Raw genomic sequence first — 17,876 nt, forward strand, 5'->3', positions numbered from 1 at the left:
AAAGTTGGTGAAATGTTAAATCTCCTACTATAATAAGCATACAGGTTGAAAAAGACACCTATTAGCATGATTGTAAATAGATCTCATTCATTATTTCTCGTTGTTGACAAAACAATAAAAGTACATTATAATATTGTTTTTTTTTTTTATCAGTGACTGTTTACTAACTAATGATAGTAACTTGGCAACAGTGTGCATTAAAATCCATACTAATATTATAAATGCGAAAGTGTGTCTGTCTGTCTGCTACGTTTTCACGGCCCAACCACTGAACCGATTTTAATGAAATTTGGTACAGACTTGGGATACATACCGGAGAAGGACATAGGCTACTTTTTATCCCGGAAAAATGAAGAGTTTCAAAAAAAAAGAGTTTCGGGATTCAAAAAAACCGAAATCAACGCAGGCGAAGCCGCAGGGATCCTCTAGAGTCTAGTAGTATATAAAACAATATTTAACTTGTACAAATATTTTTATAGATACGCAATGTTATATATTACAATAAAGTAACCCAGCGAAGTCGAATGTAATCGATTCTGATGATACCTACAGATTAATTTTTTTAAATAAATTTTTAATTATTTCATAATAAATATTTTTTATCACTATAACTTTGAATTTTAAACTTATACATAACTTGACTTTTTACTCCATCGTAAACACTGAAGTGGGGTGACGTAATGATTAAATGCAGGAGCGATGTGAAAATAATAATCTACACTGTGGCGATGCGCAACCGGTTCAGGGGCGTCTAAGAGAGATGCCGATACAATGTGTATCGCCATCTCTAGATTTGAAATTATACCTGGAATATACCGTCCCCTTAACGCTGCTTATTTCAGCAACTTCTGATGCTAAGACTCGGGAATACTTTTAACTTTTAAATACCTAATACTTGCCCAACCTTATTGCAAATGAAAAAATTTAAAAATATTATTACAACTAAACAAAAGGGATGATTTGTGTTTGAAGCGATCATTACTTTAACCACATAATTATGTAATCAAGTATACATTTAATTCCTCCCAAAGTATACGGAACCATCGTGCGCGAGTCTGGCTCGCACTCGAACGGTTTTATTTATTTGGTATGTTGCTTTATTTGGTACTTGTATGGGGTTCCCCAAACACCATTGAAGCGTCAACGTCCGTCTCGCCCAGATAAACGACCCGCGCATAAAAGACTTCCGATATAATGAGTTCCGGTCCAACTCGCCCTACTCAGCACTCCGCACCATAGAAAATGTGCGTGTCAACAAATGCACGCGACATAATACCTATTCCATCTATTTTCTTGGCAATGCAATGCAAACTGTTGTTATTTTATTATCTAACTACTTGAAAGAACACGTGAACAAACTACCCCTTTAGAATAGAATAGAATATATTTTTATTCAAGTAAACTTTTACAAGTGCTTTTGAATCGTCAAAATAATTTACCACTTTAATCAAGACTGGGTCAATGGACAATTTATTTGTATGTAAGTATGTAAGGCAAAAACTATTAATAAGCAAAAAAACCGGCCAAGTGCGAGTCAGACTCGCGCACTGAGGGTTCCGTACTCGGATATTTTTCCAACATTTTGCATGATAATTCAAAAACTATTATATATAAAAATAAATAAAAATCTGTTTTAGAATGTACAGGTAAACCGCTTTCATATGATACCCCACTTGGTATAGTTATCTTACTTTGAAAATTGAAACACCTACCTGCCAAATTTTATGATTCTAGATCAACGGGAAGTACCCTATAGGTTTCTTGACAGACACGACGGACAGACAGACAACGAAGTGATCCTATAAGGATTCCGTTTTTCCTTTTGAGGTACGGAACCCTAAAAATGAGGCTAGATCGTAGTTCAATTGAGTAGCAATTCATAAAAGACTCCCCCTATTATTATATACTGACGTTATATATGACTAAATATACCTAGTTACTTAGAACTAGGTCATACAATCGAGAGTACCGACCTCTACCTACTAAACGGATTACATGAACCATAAACATATCGCATTACCTATACCTACCTACTGACAAGATACGAGTAACTCAATCATAATATCACATTTAACTTCTATACTTCAAGTTTTACAAGCTACTAGTAAATACAGGTATACGTAGATACAAGTCTTATAGGATATATTGGCGCATTGCAACGGAACACATACTAGACGCGTTCCATATTTGTCACAGTGTATCTATAGCTTAGAGCTAGTGGTTAAAATGAAGCAGCTGATTGAAAATAGTTTTAACTAATACCTTAATTAATTGAAAAAAAAAAATGGTAGGCACTCTCAATCTGAGATGTATTCGATAAAAATCAAAAATTATTTCGATATTGAGCAGATTGCGTTTCTTATTTTTTAAGTTATTTCAATCATTTTTTCTAGTTGACGTAGGTAGTTTTGGATACCAAGTTTTTAAGTTTCGGATATTTCTTATACCTCGGATTTTCGAAAAATCCGGCATTATTCCTTGTCTACATAATAAATGGAACTCTTATACTCTCTTATTCTCTTATAGTCTTAGCATCTTGCTGAGGCAGAGCCCTTTTAGCTCACAGACACAACAATAGTTTAATAATATTTTCTAGTTTTAAGTTTAATTAATATTTAAGTTTAATTGTATCTTTATTTTTATTCCTGGTTTTTTTGTGATTCTGTAATTGAGCTAAATAAACTTTTATTTATTTATTTATTTATACAAAATTTCTGCTTTCGGGTACAATTTCGAGTTGGGGCTAGCTAGGCGTTGATGAGTTAGTCAGTGAGTCAGGACTTTTCTTTAGTATATGTACCTATTGATTGCGAATAGGTATATCTACCTAGTTGTCTGCGCCAGGTAGAACACCTGCATTGTAAGATTTCCAATTTATTGTTTATACAAATAAGCTTGTAAATCCACCACAGTCCGAACTCAGCAGGTCTAGCAAATACGGTCCAGTTTTCATGGAAGTAAATCCTCCAAAAATCCCACCAGCTCTACGCACCAGTACGTGCCGCTATGTAACGGCGATCAAGACAAGTTGCCGTCAAGACAGGTTGTTTGTAGATTGCACAGCCTCAGTTACTGTTGTTACCTTATCGCAGTTAGAGTAAACAATAGCGTGACTATAATACGGGCGAATCTTAATGGGATTTAGTGTGCCAAGGTCGTATCTGTCATTCTGGGGGAAAAAGTAATGTTTATTTAGTAGTTCTATTGTACCTAAGTAGTCACATGTCTATTGTCCTTGTATACCATTGAACTAGAGCAGAGATAGAGTGGTAAAGACATCCGCCTCATATTCGGGAAGTCGGGGGTTCGAACTTCGATTCTTCGATCCTGTAACTTCTCGGAGTTATGTGCGAGCAATTAAATATCACTTGTTTTAACGGTGAAGAAAGACATGGTGTGGTAATCTGCATGCCTGAGAGTTCTCCATAATGTTTTTAGAAGTGTGTATAAGTCTACCAATCCGCACTTCTCATTCTGAGAGGACACCCGTGTTCAGTAGTGGGCCGACGATGGGTTGCTGATGAGGATAGCCACTAAGCTACTTGCAACCAATGCTAATTTGATATACCTTATCGCCCGTATAGTGGTTATCTACGAGATACGTGGAGATAGGTTCAACCTTCACCCCCATCTGTTAACCAAATCAAACGTAAAACTAGGTATTTTTTAACAATCATGACACTTAAACGAACATACCTACCGCTAATGGATTGCCTAGTGAAATCAGGTTAAGGCTACCCTTGATTAAGGTCTGAGTAATAAAAGATTTTTAATATCACCAACCATTTTGGATATCAAACAAATTCAATAACAATTAAGAGCGGAAAGATTATGGAGCAAGAAAAGATTTGAACAAGGAAAATTGGCCAAGGGATGTGGGGATCTTAGAAGAGCAATAGTAAATTTTGTAGAGTTACTTGGTTGAGAGAGATTTAATTTGAAAAGCCAAAAAGTTAGGTGATTCTTCTGCGTTAGCTATGTATGGGTGGGCAGACGTAGAAACTATACTTTAACTTATTGATGCCTGCGACATCGTTCGCGCGGATTCATGTTTTAAAAATCCCGAACTTTTTCATTTTCCGCGATAAAAATAAAAAGTAGCCAGATGTCACCCTCCAGCTCTTTAATCCATGCAAAAATCACGTCAATCCATTGCTCCGTTGAATAATAGGCGGCCTTTCAGTTCAAGAATACTGGCTGTTTTTCCACGCTAAACATTCAGGCTGATCCTGTGTGCAAAAAATGAGCCAGAATATAATATAATCACACTAATATTATAAAGGCGAAAGTTTGTATGTGTGTGTGTGTGTATGTTTGTTACTCTTTCACGCTATAACTACTGAATGGATTTGGCTGAAATTTGGAATGGAGATAGATAATATCCTGAATTAGCACATAGGCTACTTTTTATCCCGGAAAATCAAAGAGTTCCTACCGGATTTTAAAAACCGAAATCCACGCGGGCGAAGCCGCGGGCATCTTCTAGTTATTTATATTTATTTCTATCATCGTTACGAAACTAATGTTATAAAATATTGTATAATGCATTTAACTATAGCCATTATATTATATCGTTATTACTTCAAAATCTATCAACACAATTTCTACAAGAAGCGTTACCAAATGATACCAAATATAAAAAATACCAAAGTCCGTAGAACAACAAAATTATATAAACGATATTAAATAAATAACTGTCTGTTATAAGTAAAAAGTAGGTAATTCTAATGAATGTGCTATTAGTTCATTGGATGAAGTAACTTCTAGCTTAGTGAAGGCTTGGTCACATCAAACTCGACGAAAACTTCAGATGAAGTTACATTGAACGCACGTAAGTCGTAACGTATGATTTGAAATAGAAACAACGTCGAACACAGCGGCGCTCGATATCAGATTTATGTATTAAGGCTATTTTACGCCGGAGCAATAATAAATAATAATTATTAATAATGTACACTAATAAATGCGACAAAACAGCACGCTACTACAAAAGGAAGTTAATTAAATTAAGACCTTAATTTTTAGCAGCATGCGGCAGTCTATTTTCTACCGAGACAGTACTCTTGCCAATACTTAGACTACTTGTTTTGGGCTCACGATACCATTGGAACAGTACGAATTGGAACAGTAGGAATTGTTACAGTACGATAGTCTGCCAGCGACGATTCTTACAACACTTTAAATTATGGTAGCATACAACCCTATGGCATGCCTTAATGTGACACAGTCTTGCTCTGCTGGTCGATTGCGAAAAAGCTGCCTCAATTATCATTACAATCTCTATTGTTTATGGAGTTTTGTTGCAAAAATACATTTTAGCCGATCGCAAGTGGCGTTCTTCACACTGTATTTGACACTGTACCTGACGTAAACGGTCTTTACTAGAAGCCACATTGGACTTTACCGTTGCACGTTGTGTGTGTCCATGCCTTTAAAACTTGCAGCTGTCAATCAAATCAATCTGGATGAGAATAATCCTCGTTAAGTACCGTTGTGATGAAAAAAGTAGCTATTATTCATTTAGATTGGTAATGTTAATAGCTTTATGTAATACTTAAGTTTTAATTACATAATTTAATTGTTATTTTAACTATAAGGCTGGTCCGATTCGATTCAAAGAAAGTCCGAAACAACTGTATTTTCTCAAATACGGTTCAGACGTTTAATGATATCCGAATTTAGTAGGTACAAATTTTCTCGATCTATTTCATTTTATTTTAATGGGAGGTGGTACACGTGCGTTAGAGAGATATTCAGAGAGCCTGAAGCGATGAGAATGTTAGGTATATCACACAATAAGATCAATCCATTTAATTTATTAGTTAATTCGTTTAACGTGTGAAGATATTAAAATGAACATTCATTGAGTTTTTCTTAACTACATTTTCCTCGTCTCTGGTAAGCTCTTTAGTCTTTACTCACAGCTGAAAATTGTGATCCCCTTTCCTTCAATCACATAATGACAGGTGTTTTCTTGGGATAATAATGGTGGAGAATTCAAAGGCTCAGAGGGGTCTCTCCGTCACTCGCTTCATAGAAGCGTAGTTCCAATTTCAATTTAATACTAGCTGATGCCCGCGACTTCGTCCGCGTGGATTTATTTTTTTATGAAACAATGTCGCAAAGTTCTTCTATCGATTAAAAAAAAAATTACGCAAATCGGTTCAGAAATCTCGGAGATTTCGGTGTAAATAGGTAAAAAAACACAACTCCCTTTTTGAAAGTCGGTTAAAAAAGTAGCCTATGTTACGCCCTGGTCAATCCTCTACTTGTCAGTGAAAGTCCCGTCAAAATCAGTTCAGCCGTTCCGAAGATTAGCCTTTTCAAACAGACAGACAGACAGACAGACAGACAGACAAAAATTTTAAAAACGTGTGATTCAGTTAAGGTATCGTTCAAATAACCCTATGAGCTTAATATGAGGCAGTTATTTCGAAATTACAGACAGACACTTCAATTTTATTTATTAGTATAGATAGTATAGATAAGCAACCAAAGTCCATGAAATATACAAATCTTTGAGGCCCTGTAATTTTAAAACTACACATTTTTAGAAAAATCTAAAACACCACAGACACAGATATTAGTTTCTAGAATATGTCTGCAAAATTGCATGGACTTTGGTTGCTTCATATTCAAATGAAATTGGAACTACGATTGTATGAAGCGAGTGACGGAGAGAGCCCTGTTAACTGTTTAGACAGCAACAACACTATATAAGTATTTCATCGATAAATCGACCCATCAGCCACCTGTTTCGTCGTCACGGACGAAAGGACGCCCAACTGCGTTCGTGCGTACACGCAATTCGATGAACATTGCATTTTGAACTTGACTTTGTATAAACAAAAGCAACATAATATAGCCTTATGTAGCTCTAATATTGCCCAGTATTTTGCGTTATTAACGTATTAACCATTACATAGGTACCTGAATATCATGCCTAGTAAATAAAAGCTCAAAATTGTAGTAGGTAGGTACCTAAGTACTTAGGTATATTGATATATTACACGGTGGAAACGGTAAATAAATGTGCGGCGAGAATAATTTTCTCAAAATAAGAGCTTTGAATTTGTTTCTATGGAGGCAATTCAAGAATTTTGTAGATCATTAATTGATCAGGCGACCTAGTAGATATTCAATTAATCAGATTCAAGTTTTAAAATAGGTAGGTATCTAAGTAGATACCTTCTTACTAAGAAAATTATCATCTAAGTATGCATACTTATCGTTTTCATCCTGTTACAAAATAACTTTATATATTTCTATATATTCTAAGTGACTTATAAGCAAGACTTACGAATAACTTAGGTAAGTACCTACATATAAGTAAGTGGCGACATACCGTTTAACGTTCCACGTATTTAGAAACAGCGCTATAAATACCTACATATACCTACCTTGCGTAAACCACGGAAGTTTGGTCAATATGAACCTCCGTTACATTGCATACAACATGTTATTTCTAGTACATAGAGACCATTGATTTGAAGCAAATATGTATTTTTAAAACTCAAATCACTTAGGTATTACCTGACATGATTTAATTGATAGAACGGTATGCACCAAAACTTATTTAATATTAAATAAAATATGTATTTACGTGTTATTATGTATCTTTAAAATAACTGGATCCATTATCCATGCCATACTGAAATATTGCCAAAAGGGTTTGATGGGCTTGTCTTCTTGCTAATGCAAATTACTTACCTATTCATGCATAAAATGCAATACAAAAGGAAAATCAATTATTCATTGCAGTGATAACCTAATGGTTAAAGTGTCAGCTTTCCAGCCGGGGGGTTCGGGGTCTCTTCGGAGTTATTGATAAGGCCTTGAACAATTCGGATAAATCGTTATCATGATCAACCTTAAGAAGCCTTAAGAAGAATTAAGCCATGGTCTACCACGCTGGCCAAGTGCGGACTGGCAGACTTTCCACACTTTTGAGAACATTATGGAGAACTCTCAGGCATGCAGCATGTAGATTTCCTCACGATCCATACTAATATTATAAATGCGAAAGTGTGTCTGTCTGTCTGTCTGTCTGTCTGTCTGTCTGTCTATCTGTCTGTCTGTCTGCTACGTTTTCACAGCCCAATCGCTGAACCGATTTGAATGAAATTTGGTTCAGACATGGGATACATCCCGAGGAAGGACATAAGCTACTTTTTATCCCGGAAAATCAAAGAGTTCCCACGGGATTTTAAAAAACCGAAATCCACGCGGGCGAAGCCGCGGGCATCCTCTAGTGAAGAAATATGTTCCCGGTGCCCGTGACGTAAGACATTACATTATCCCCATGTTGCATAATCTACTATTATCAATATAAGTAATAACTACGGAAGTACCTATGACTACGGACACAAACATTTATTATGCAGTCTGGACTATGTCGCACGTAACGAAAACATAACGATATACTTTCCTAGAATTTCAATTCTTATGGACAAGATATATAATGCCAATACGTGAATGTTACATCATTATTGCTTTTTTACTTTCGTTTGTCGCTTACATTTGCAAATCCCAGTTTGCGCAATTTTGCGCCAATACGTAAGGTAGGTAGGTAAATCGTAAATCGTAACCGCTGTTAAATATTGTAATTTTCAACTTTATTTAGTTACTAGGATTCCCTAAGATTCAGAAATCGGGGGGCCAAACAAGTGCTGGTCTATCTTTTACACTCAGCATGCAAGTTTAGCGTTTCCTTATTCTGCAGGATGTTTGGCTTTCATCAGTGGTGTATTTTAAAGATTTAGAACCCCAGACCATTAAGGCTTGCTGCTCTATAAATGAAAAAAAAACACTCTTTCACATTTATATATTGAATAGTATAAAAGTATAAATACACTGCATACCTCGCTGGCTTAGCACAGTAACTCAAGTCTGGTACTTTATCTCAATAAACAAGAGCCAGCCAGTTATCTCTATTTGACATGATTCAGGCTCTACGTAAACAATACGGACCGACAGCAAAGGTGAAAATGGTTTGTGTAAATTAAGCGTCACATAACGAAAATATATGACGTAATTTCTATGCGACTCGTTTGGCTTGCAGTTACCTTTGCATATCGGTTTTAAAAATTCAGGTTCGCTACTTGATTTATCAATTTATGCAATTCAATAAATTAATTAACTTATGATAAGTCTTATCATATGTGGTTATTAAACGGGTACAATAATTGTGGCAACATTTCACTATTTAAGTAAGTAAGCTACCTATTTTTTATTTAAAAAAAGGCTGTGAAGTTTAATTTAACATAAAAGCTACTTCTGAATACACAACACTTGAAGAAAATTGAAGTAGCGGTAAATGAGTGAGGGCAATTTCGATTTTGGTGCTTTCAACTATAAAATTTAATTTATATCTCACAGAATATTGTTTAATATTGGTACCGATTATATAATCAATCATTGGTAATGATTGTTATATTGGTATTGATTATGATTGCAACCTAGATTGCATCTTTTTGTAACCAATGTAATAAGAAAAGAATAGGCTAACTTAATTCAATTAGAACTGTTAAGCCTCGTTACTTTAGGCACCAGTAAGCTTATTGTTTGCAGAGGAACACTAAGATTTAGAGTATTTAATTGAAAATACATTTTCCGTCCTTTTTTCAGCGATATTAAAAAGAAAACTATGCAAATACTCTAAATTTAATTTTGAGAAATACATCAGAATCGACGCCTTTGTCGCATTAGTTGTGTACCCACACTTCAATTTCAGGGAAACCTTACATCTTACATTGGATCAATACTCAGGGATTCCGACAATTCCAAACCGCAAGGTTGACAGCGTAACATGACTGACAATGTGAGATTAGTCGTATTGCTTAAGTCTTGGGTGGAAATCATCTCTTATTTCACTCTTCAGAGTGACTTTGTCTGTTCTTTGTTTAATTGATATTGGTTTAATTGATTAAGGGCTGAATAGTCTAACTTAATGTCTATGTTATAATAGCAATCTGCATGCCCAGCTTGATCCGTTCAGTAGTTTGAGCTGTGCGTTGATAGAATAGAGCAGTCAGACAGTTATCTTTTCCTTTTATATAATATAATATCTAGATACCGATTTTTATCCATCAACGACTTGAGAATCGTTAGGTATATCCTTTCTACACCAAAAATCGGACAGCGAAAGTTATTCATACGTTATTCTGCACTTAGTCTTTTTATGTAGGACCTTTCTTTGTGGAACGTTCGCTTAAAGCTATGTATTTTATATAACATTAATGTCCTGTGCGCCATTTTTGCCGACATTTGCCGAACCTATAATTTTATCGATTGCTTGTGATAGGAGTAACCACGTTCACCAATAAAAATTCAAGTCATGCTTGTACATTGTCGAACGTACAATTAATGCATATACGACCCCACGACCCTCTTCCAGTGAAAGTCTACTGCATTCTGATAGAACGAACGATTTTTATAATTCCCATCGCCATTCATCGATTATACGTTCTCTGGTTTTCAATAGGCATTGTTACGCTATTAAACAGGTTTCGATATTGATGCACAATTATACAAACTACAGGTAAATCTATGATAATTTCTATTCACATTCATTTTTAATTACGATAAAGATCTTTGTATAATTGTGGCGAATCATTTGATTTAAAATTCATTATTCTGACTACATATCCTTATCCGACCTAATGGATACCGAATAAAATTAGTAATTTTGTCTTTATAACAATATTTAACATTGAGTCCAAATTGATAATATTGCAGCATTCTCTTGGATCATTGGATATAACCATATTTTCCTCAGCCCAAAGTCTCAGTTGTTACGTCACATAGGAAAACTAGCACTTCGTGCGAGTGGATTTAGGATTTGTAAAATCCCGCGGGTACCCTTTGATTTTCCATGTAAAAGTAATCTATATGTTTATTCAGTTTTCATTCAAGCTATTTTCGTTCCTTTCAGTCAAATCGGTTCAGTAATTGTGGCGAACTTTCAGATTGATAAGTAATACTATTAGGAATTAGGATATTAGGATTTAAAATATTGCTATATTATATGTCAAAAATACTATACAGTGCCAGCGTAACAAAAGCAGCTGAAACGAATTTTAAGTTAAAAATAGGATGAAAACGGTTTACCGCAAGTTTAAGGGAACACGAAATCCCGCAAGCGCGTTGAAGTCTTTTCTATGAAGCAAGAGATTTACCTGTTTTTAGGGGATGACAAAAATGTGTTCGGTGCAATAACAAAATAATATTTTGATATGATTTTTTGCATGTTCATTGTTTATGTCAAAAGGTGTGGTTCTTGTGTATCTTTAGTTTTGCCTGTTCTGCTGTTAGTGTAAAAAAATATTTTTTGAGTTAGGTATCGCCAAAAAACGTGGGAAACAAAAGATTTTTCTAAAAAGAAATATACTACTTAGGACTAAGGTTATTAGTTAGTTTTAAGCTCCCTGTAGCATTCTTTTTTAGACGCATTAGTTTTTGGAAATTCCCACATTTTTTGGCGATAACTCAAAACTAATTTTTAGCACCTAACGGCTTTTTGGTTGCAAGAGTCTTTGAGTTCAGAAACCTTCAAAACCTTGAGACACAAGATTGTTTTACTGTTGATAAACTGATTCTCCGTCTGAAAATGACACGGATAATCGAGCATGAGTGGTTCGTGTTTGCGTTACTGTTTTGCATTTCATTAATCAGGAAACGCGACGAAACAATTACTCAAGCACAGCCGTGTATACTTCATATGGGCAAAAAGACCTGTCATGTCTATCGATCTAGACTGATTTGGACATGGAACATCTATAACCGTGGTAGGTATATCTTTTTATATTTTAGGCAATTTTTTTAATGGATATTTGATAAAGTCAAAGTCATTTATTCAAATCGGGTACTATTGTACACTTTCTGATTGTTGAACAATAATATTTCTTTTTACTGGAAATATTACAATTAAACCTAAAGCTGGGCTTATGTAATAACTAAACAAATCATGCCAGCGTGGAATGGTGCTAAGAATGCCTGCATTTCCTCGTTGGACAGCCAGGCTGGTCCAGCAATTAAGTACTTAAAATATATCACCATTCTTAACGGTGAATGAAAACCACGACTCCATATCTGAGAGTTCTCCCAGGCATTCCGAACTAGTGGTAGATGAATTTGACGATTCAAAAGTACTTGTTAAAGTTTAATTGAATAAAAAATACTTATATTCTATTCTATTCTAAGGTTATCAAAGTTTGTGAAGTCTATGAATCTAATGGACTATGGCCTACACCTCCTTCTCATTGTAAGATCCATGCTCAATAGTGGACCGGCAATGGGTTAATATGATGAGCTTTTTGTATTACATAGCTACTACATACTACCTATTATTTTCTGGCAAAGAATCTTCCGTTAGCGATAAAAGATGACAAGAACGGGAGAAAAAACCAAACGTCCAGCAATATGCTGGTCTACATTCGGACATTAAAATTACGTTTAGTATTATAATTAGTATAGTCGAGATGGCAACAGCGTTATCCCTCACTGGGTTAGCGCGGAGGCGGTGCAGGTGTGTGGGGCGTCCCCAATCCGATTGCCATCTCGACCTGTCGTGTTAAAGGTTTCTGCCTTTTTGTATAAAATGACCAATGTTGCGTGTGGTTCTTTATTGAATGTCTATGTGTTGCCAACCTTGACAATCGATTGCTAAAATTGATGTTTTACCTTCAATAAACATATTTTTTACTATATTGTATGAATCATTACAGTACCTATTACATTATTTTGCAGTATTCAATTATCTACTTGCAACTTTTGTGACTAACGTTTGTGCTTAAAGTTGAGAATACTGAATAGTCATAGAATAGGTAACTATGTTCAATAAACGTTATTATTTATTATTCTTAAGAATGACTTTATGATGCTATATTATTCAACTGTTTAATATTCTATTGGCTGGATCTATTGAAATAATTTCATAACGTTATCCATAATCGACTGAAGGAAGGTATGGACAGTTTTAAATATCCGAAACTATAGGAACGACATCACTTTATCCGGGTAGTTAGGTATTTGAAATAAATAACGAATTAATAAGACTAAGTAAGTAGATAGGTATATTGTTATTCTGTAAATGCAACCATTGTTTCTACGTATCTAGAATAAGTCAATTAAATTCTAATAAGATTCTTAGACGGGTGAAATTTTAGAACGTGAACAGTTTTACCTTACATGCGTTCTAAACTTTCCATGGCAACGGTAAATTCGTATCCAGTTCATATTATTTCGCTGCCTCGACAAATCTCGCGGTGCACGAGAAATCTCTGTTGACTTACGACTTTATGAGCAGTATCACGCGCATCAACTATCGGTGTCATAATTCACGGGTAAACACCGCTACGTGGATGGTACATCGGCAACTCTCTTTCGTATGAATAATAATGATTTTCCTCTTAAAAATATACCTTATTAATCGAACCCAGCACCACTGTAACGTATCGGCTCCGATCACCTGACCGCGTTGTAAACAGCAGCAGGTCACGCAGTCGGTTAACAAAATTTACCGTTAAGATCCGCTGTGTTGCACGATCAAATGCCGGCGCTCGTCCTCGTCATATCACAATCACTTGGATAAACGGACACTTGGTTGAATCACACACGGTCACCGGTCACAGATCCTCGGACATTTTATCGCGGAAGGTGTCGATGTTAGGGCCGCGACGGAGAGCGCATAGAAGCACCAAATGCGACGGACCGTGAATGTTAACCTACCTGTTGTAGCGCTTGCGTGTCGCCCGTCGGCCTACCGGACCGAGGCGACTGCTTTACCGACCGCCCGCACCGCCATATTTGACACAACCTTAATTTTCCACCTTCGAGCCGAGAAAAACTTAAATGTAACAACAATTACATAGTAAAATTTAATGCTTACGCGTCTGTGACTCCCTCAAATACTACTTTATTAGCAAGTCGAATCACGATAACTGCAGAAAATAAGTTACTAATAAACTCTAAAGCCTTATTCTGCTTTATCGGCCCATACAGCGCCATCTTTCACTAATGAAAAACAACGTGGAAATGGAATACAAAATTTCCATTTAAATTCCAGAAAAAGTAGGGTATGCACAGTATCAATAAGAAAAAATACACTGATGAAGTAAGGGGAACCTCAAATCGATTTTCGTTTCAAAAATCTAATGATACATTGCATTGTAACTTGACGATCATTAAGCCAGGGATCTATAGATCACTTAAACATCATGCAAATGCCATACAGCCTTTCGTAGTCCAAGACTTTTCCGTAAGATGGCGACGTTATCCGTATTAAAGCCTAACCGATCTACCCAGTTAAAACAGTGTTTACATTCTTCACCTATTTTGAATTCCTTTCAGAGACACGTGCAGCCAACATATTAACGACTCGATAAAAATACTAATCAAATGAATTTCCTTCGCATCTCCACATCCGCGTTTAAGTTTAACCGAGGTTAAGTCCTGATGACGAAGAAAACACTTGGGAAATCTGTTCAGAATTCAGATCCGCTTTTAAGGTGACAATAATTATTTGAATGACGGATTGTGATCCAATAAAGGGCAAATTACGCAAACTAGACGATATGAGTAGGTATGAATTTAAGTGCCTATTTAAAATAATTAGAAAAATTATGAAGATTATACATATAAGTCTTGGTAGAGTTCTCAGAATCATCAGTACGTAGGTAGGTACACGTATTTTTGCTGGCGCCTACCTATTAGTCACGTTACTATCGATATTATATTGAACTTTACTTACATAACTTTACTTATACATTTATTTTTACTTTTCATAAAAGTTTTACAAAATATCTACCTACTTACTAACTAATTGGTTAGGTAAAATTACTAATTTGGCTTAAAAATTAATAAGCCCTTTCATACAGGCAAAAATACATAAATAATAAAAATAAAAAATGACTATCACACTAATATTATAAAGGAGAAAATTTGTATGTGTGTGTGTGTGTATGTTTGTTACTCCTTCACGCAAAAACTACTGGACGGATCGGGCTGAAATTTAGAACGGAGATAGATTATACCCTGAATTAGCACATAGGCTACTTTTTATCCCGGGAAATCATAGAGTTCCCACGGGATTCTTAAAAAACCTACATCCACGCGAACGAAGTCGCGGGTATCAGCTAGTTTATTATTTAAAAACCCTTTCAATAAAAGAGTGAACTGTAGGCATCTTGTAGGTAGGCGTGCTCCATCTTACACTGCATTATCAGTTATCAAATACAGTATAGTTATGTATATGTATATATATTACACCTTTTTGGTTTGATTGTAGTCAAGCGCGTGGAATATAGTTAAAAAAAAATACTATGTTCGTGGCATCACGCGCATAGATCCATACTTTACTAATGTTTCACTCAAAAATCACACTTCTGTATAGTTTTCGTCCTTCAAACCAGTATCCCAGCGAACCACCTACAGCGAAGGTCTACATTCTACTTTATTATATTTTAGTGATATTATAGTATAAAAGGAACCATCAAAACACACTAATATTATAAGAGCGAAAGTTTGTATGCGCGTGTGTATGGTTGTTTCTCTTTCACGCAAAATTTATTCAACGATTGGCTGGAAATGGAGATAAATTATAGGTACCTTGGATTCATACATACGCTACCTAGTAGGTAATTGTATGTTGTAGGGGTTTATAAAATCCACGGTTTCCGCGGATTTTATAAACAGCGTCGCGGGCATCATCTAGGTAGTTCCATTGAATATTATATTTTAAAAATTGACAGATAAGCTTACGAATATATAAATCCAAGAGGTCCTCAAATCCGTAATTTGAATTAGAGGCTGAGAAGGGAATTTAGCTATTATCATGACAATTCATGAATATGTATAGGAATTTGTACACAAATGAAGGATTGTTTGTTATTGCCTTGTGTAGAGATAATGCTGCAATGAATATTTATGGAAGAACCATAATTTACGAGTATAAGGCCAATGTCGACACTGTCAACAAACGGATATGTGCATAGTAATACCACTTTATAACGTGATAGGTTGCTGAGACGCGCTTTTATACTCGAACGAGTACGTCGTCAATAAGTAATTGCGAAACTTTTAACTTTTAACTTAGTTAGTTAAGAACTAGTAACCTCTAGACCTTTTTAATCAGGAGCAGGCAGGATTGGTCCAGGAACGGGCGGTGAGAGAAGTATGATCGCACCGAGTGCCGTCATATTATAGGTAAAAGGGGTTGTAAAATGAACTCAAAAATGCGTAACTCCTGAGGCTATAAAGCGTTCGCTTTGCTCGCACTTTTTAGGGTACTGTACCTCAAAGGGAAAAACGGAACCCTTAGAATCACTTTGTTGTTTGTCTGTCTGTCTGTTCATCTATCCGTCTATCGTGTCTGTCAAGAAAACCTATAATGGTGCTTCCCGTTGCCTAGAATCATGAACTTTGGCAGGTACGTAGCGCTTATTACACAAGTAGGTACCTACCTAAGTATGTTCATGAACAAATAATTAGTATCTTCAATTGTATCAACTTCAATTTTCAAACTATTAACAGTAAAACTGAACAAAAGAACATAAAGAACCAACATTAAAATGGTAGACAAATTAAATTGAGCACGAGTTTAAAAATCAAATCAGATTAAATCCACCACACAGCTTAGTGAGCTGCAATAAGCTTAGAGTCCGAATCCTATTAAACAATTAGAAAGTTAACGATCTCTATAATATTATGTTGTACAAAATAAGCAAGCAGACCTCTCGGTCTACAAGATAGAGTAGGTTTGACCACCTATGATGTCAATCATCACAACATGTTATTCTTCACAGTTCCTCGATGTTTCTGAGAATAGGTGCCTACGTTCCACTGTCTGTCACGATTTACGATACCATCTCAACATCAGATCATTATCATTAACGCCTTATGCGATTGATTAATATCATGTGACTAGTTAGTAGTAAATACTTGTAACATGACTAAGACGTCGCAATGCGGGCCTGAAATGTGATTTGAGCTAATGGGCAATGCCTGTCACTCATTCATCATGTCGCCTATACAATTTGAGTGGAACAGGATTCCGAAAACTATGTTAATTGCCAACATAAGTTCCTACTATGATAATTCAAAACATAAAATTTAAAATAGAATCACTATCCACAATATAAACGTGAAACTGTTTTTACTGGTTTATTGGTTTGTTGGTTTGTCCCTTAATTACAAAGAAATTATTACAACAAAATTAAAGACCTGAAGAGTGATATTTTTTATTCCGGAAAATCAAATCTTAATCCACGCGGACGAAGTCGCCGGCATCAGCTACTACGCAAATAAATTAGGCTTTGGTTGCTGAAACACAATATTCGTTAAGAGTGGAATTATACTAAAGTACTCAACGGTTCACCCCTCAATATGTACCAAGCTAGACAAATTTCTTTAATCCATGTGTAAACGCAATATTCCATTTTCTCCTTGTAACAAGTAAGCCTATGATTGGAGAACCTAGTACGACAGTATTGCAACGAGTAGATTTTGATCCTACGAATGACTATGGATTTCAGTCCACCATTTCAGTTAAGCTTTATCATTACTTGTATTTTATAATTTATTTGCATATCTTTAATGTTACAACGAAAAACAATATCATTTTAAAGAATTTTCATTAATTAAGAACTCTTTTTTTTTTAATTGAAAATATTACAATAAAACTTAAAGCTAGCCTTATCTAATTACTATACAAATCATGCCCGCGTGGAATGGAAAAAAAAAGTTCAATTTAAACTTTTTTTATTTATATAATTTTTAACCCCCGACCCAAAAAGAGGGGTGTTATAAGTTTGACGTGTGTCTGTGTGTCTGTGTATCTGTGTATCTGTGTATCTGTCTGTGGCATCGTAGCGCCTAAA

At 35.4% G+C, this 17,876-nt stretch overlaps 1 protein-coding gene across 2 annotated transcripts in view; it reads right to left on the bottom strand.

Annotated features, from left to right (window-relative positions):
* The window catches only part of LOC123867970 (myosin-VIIa), a 45,077-nt gene extending 31,316 nt beyond the window's left edge, over positions 1-13,761 (bottom strand). The window contains exon 1 of one of the 2 annotated variants that reach the window (XM_045910305.1): positions 13,521-13,761. The gene's annotated coding sequence lies outside the window, so the exon portion shown is untranslated. Of the gene's footprint in view, positions 1-13,421 lie in introns of both variants that reach the window. The other variant, XM_045910314.1, reaches the window with a different exon arrangement.
* Between the last annotated feature and the right edge of the window lie 4,115 nt (positions 13,762-17,876).

The sequence above is a fragment of the Maniola jurtina genome, chromosome 1, assembly GCF_905333055.1.
Source record: "Maniola jurtina chromosome 1, ilManJurt1.1, whole genome shotgun sequence".
In the NCBI taxonomy this organism is placed as follows: domain Eukaryota; kingdom Metazoa; phylum Arthropoda; class Insecta; order Lepidoptera; family Nymphalidae; genus Maniola; species Maniola jurtina.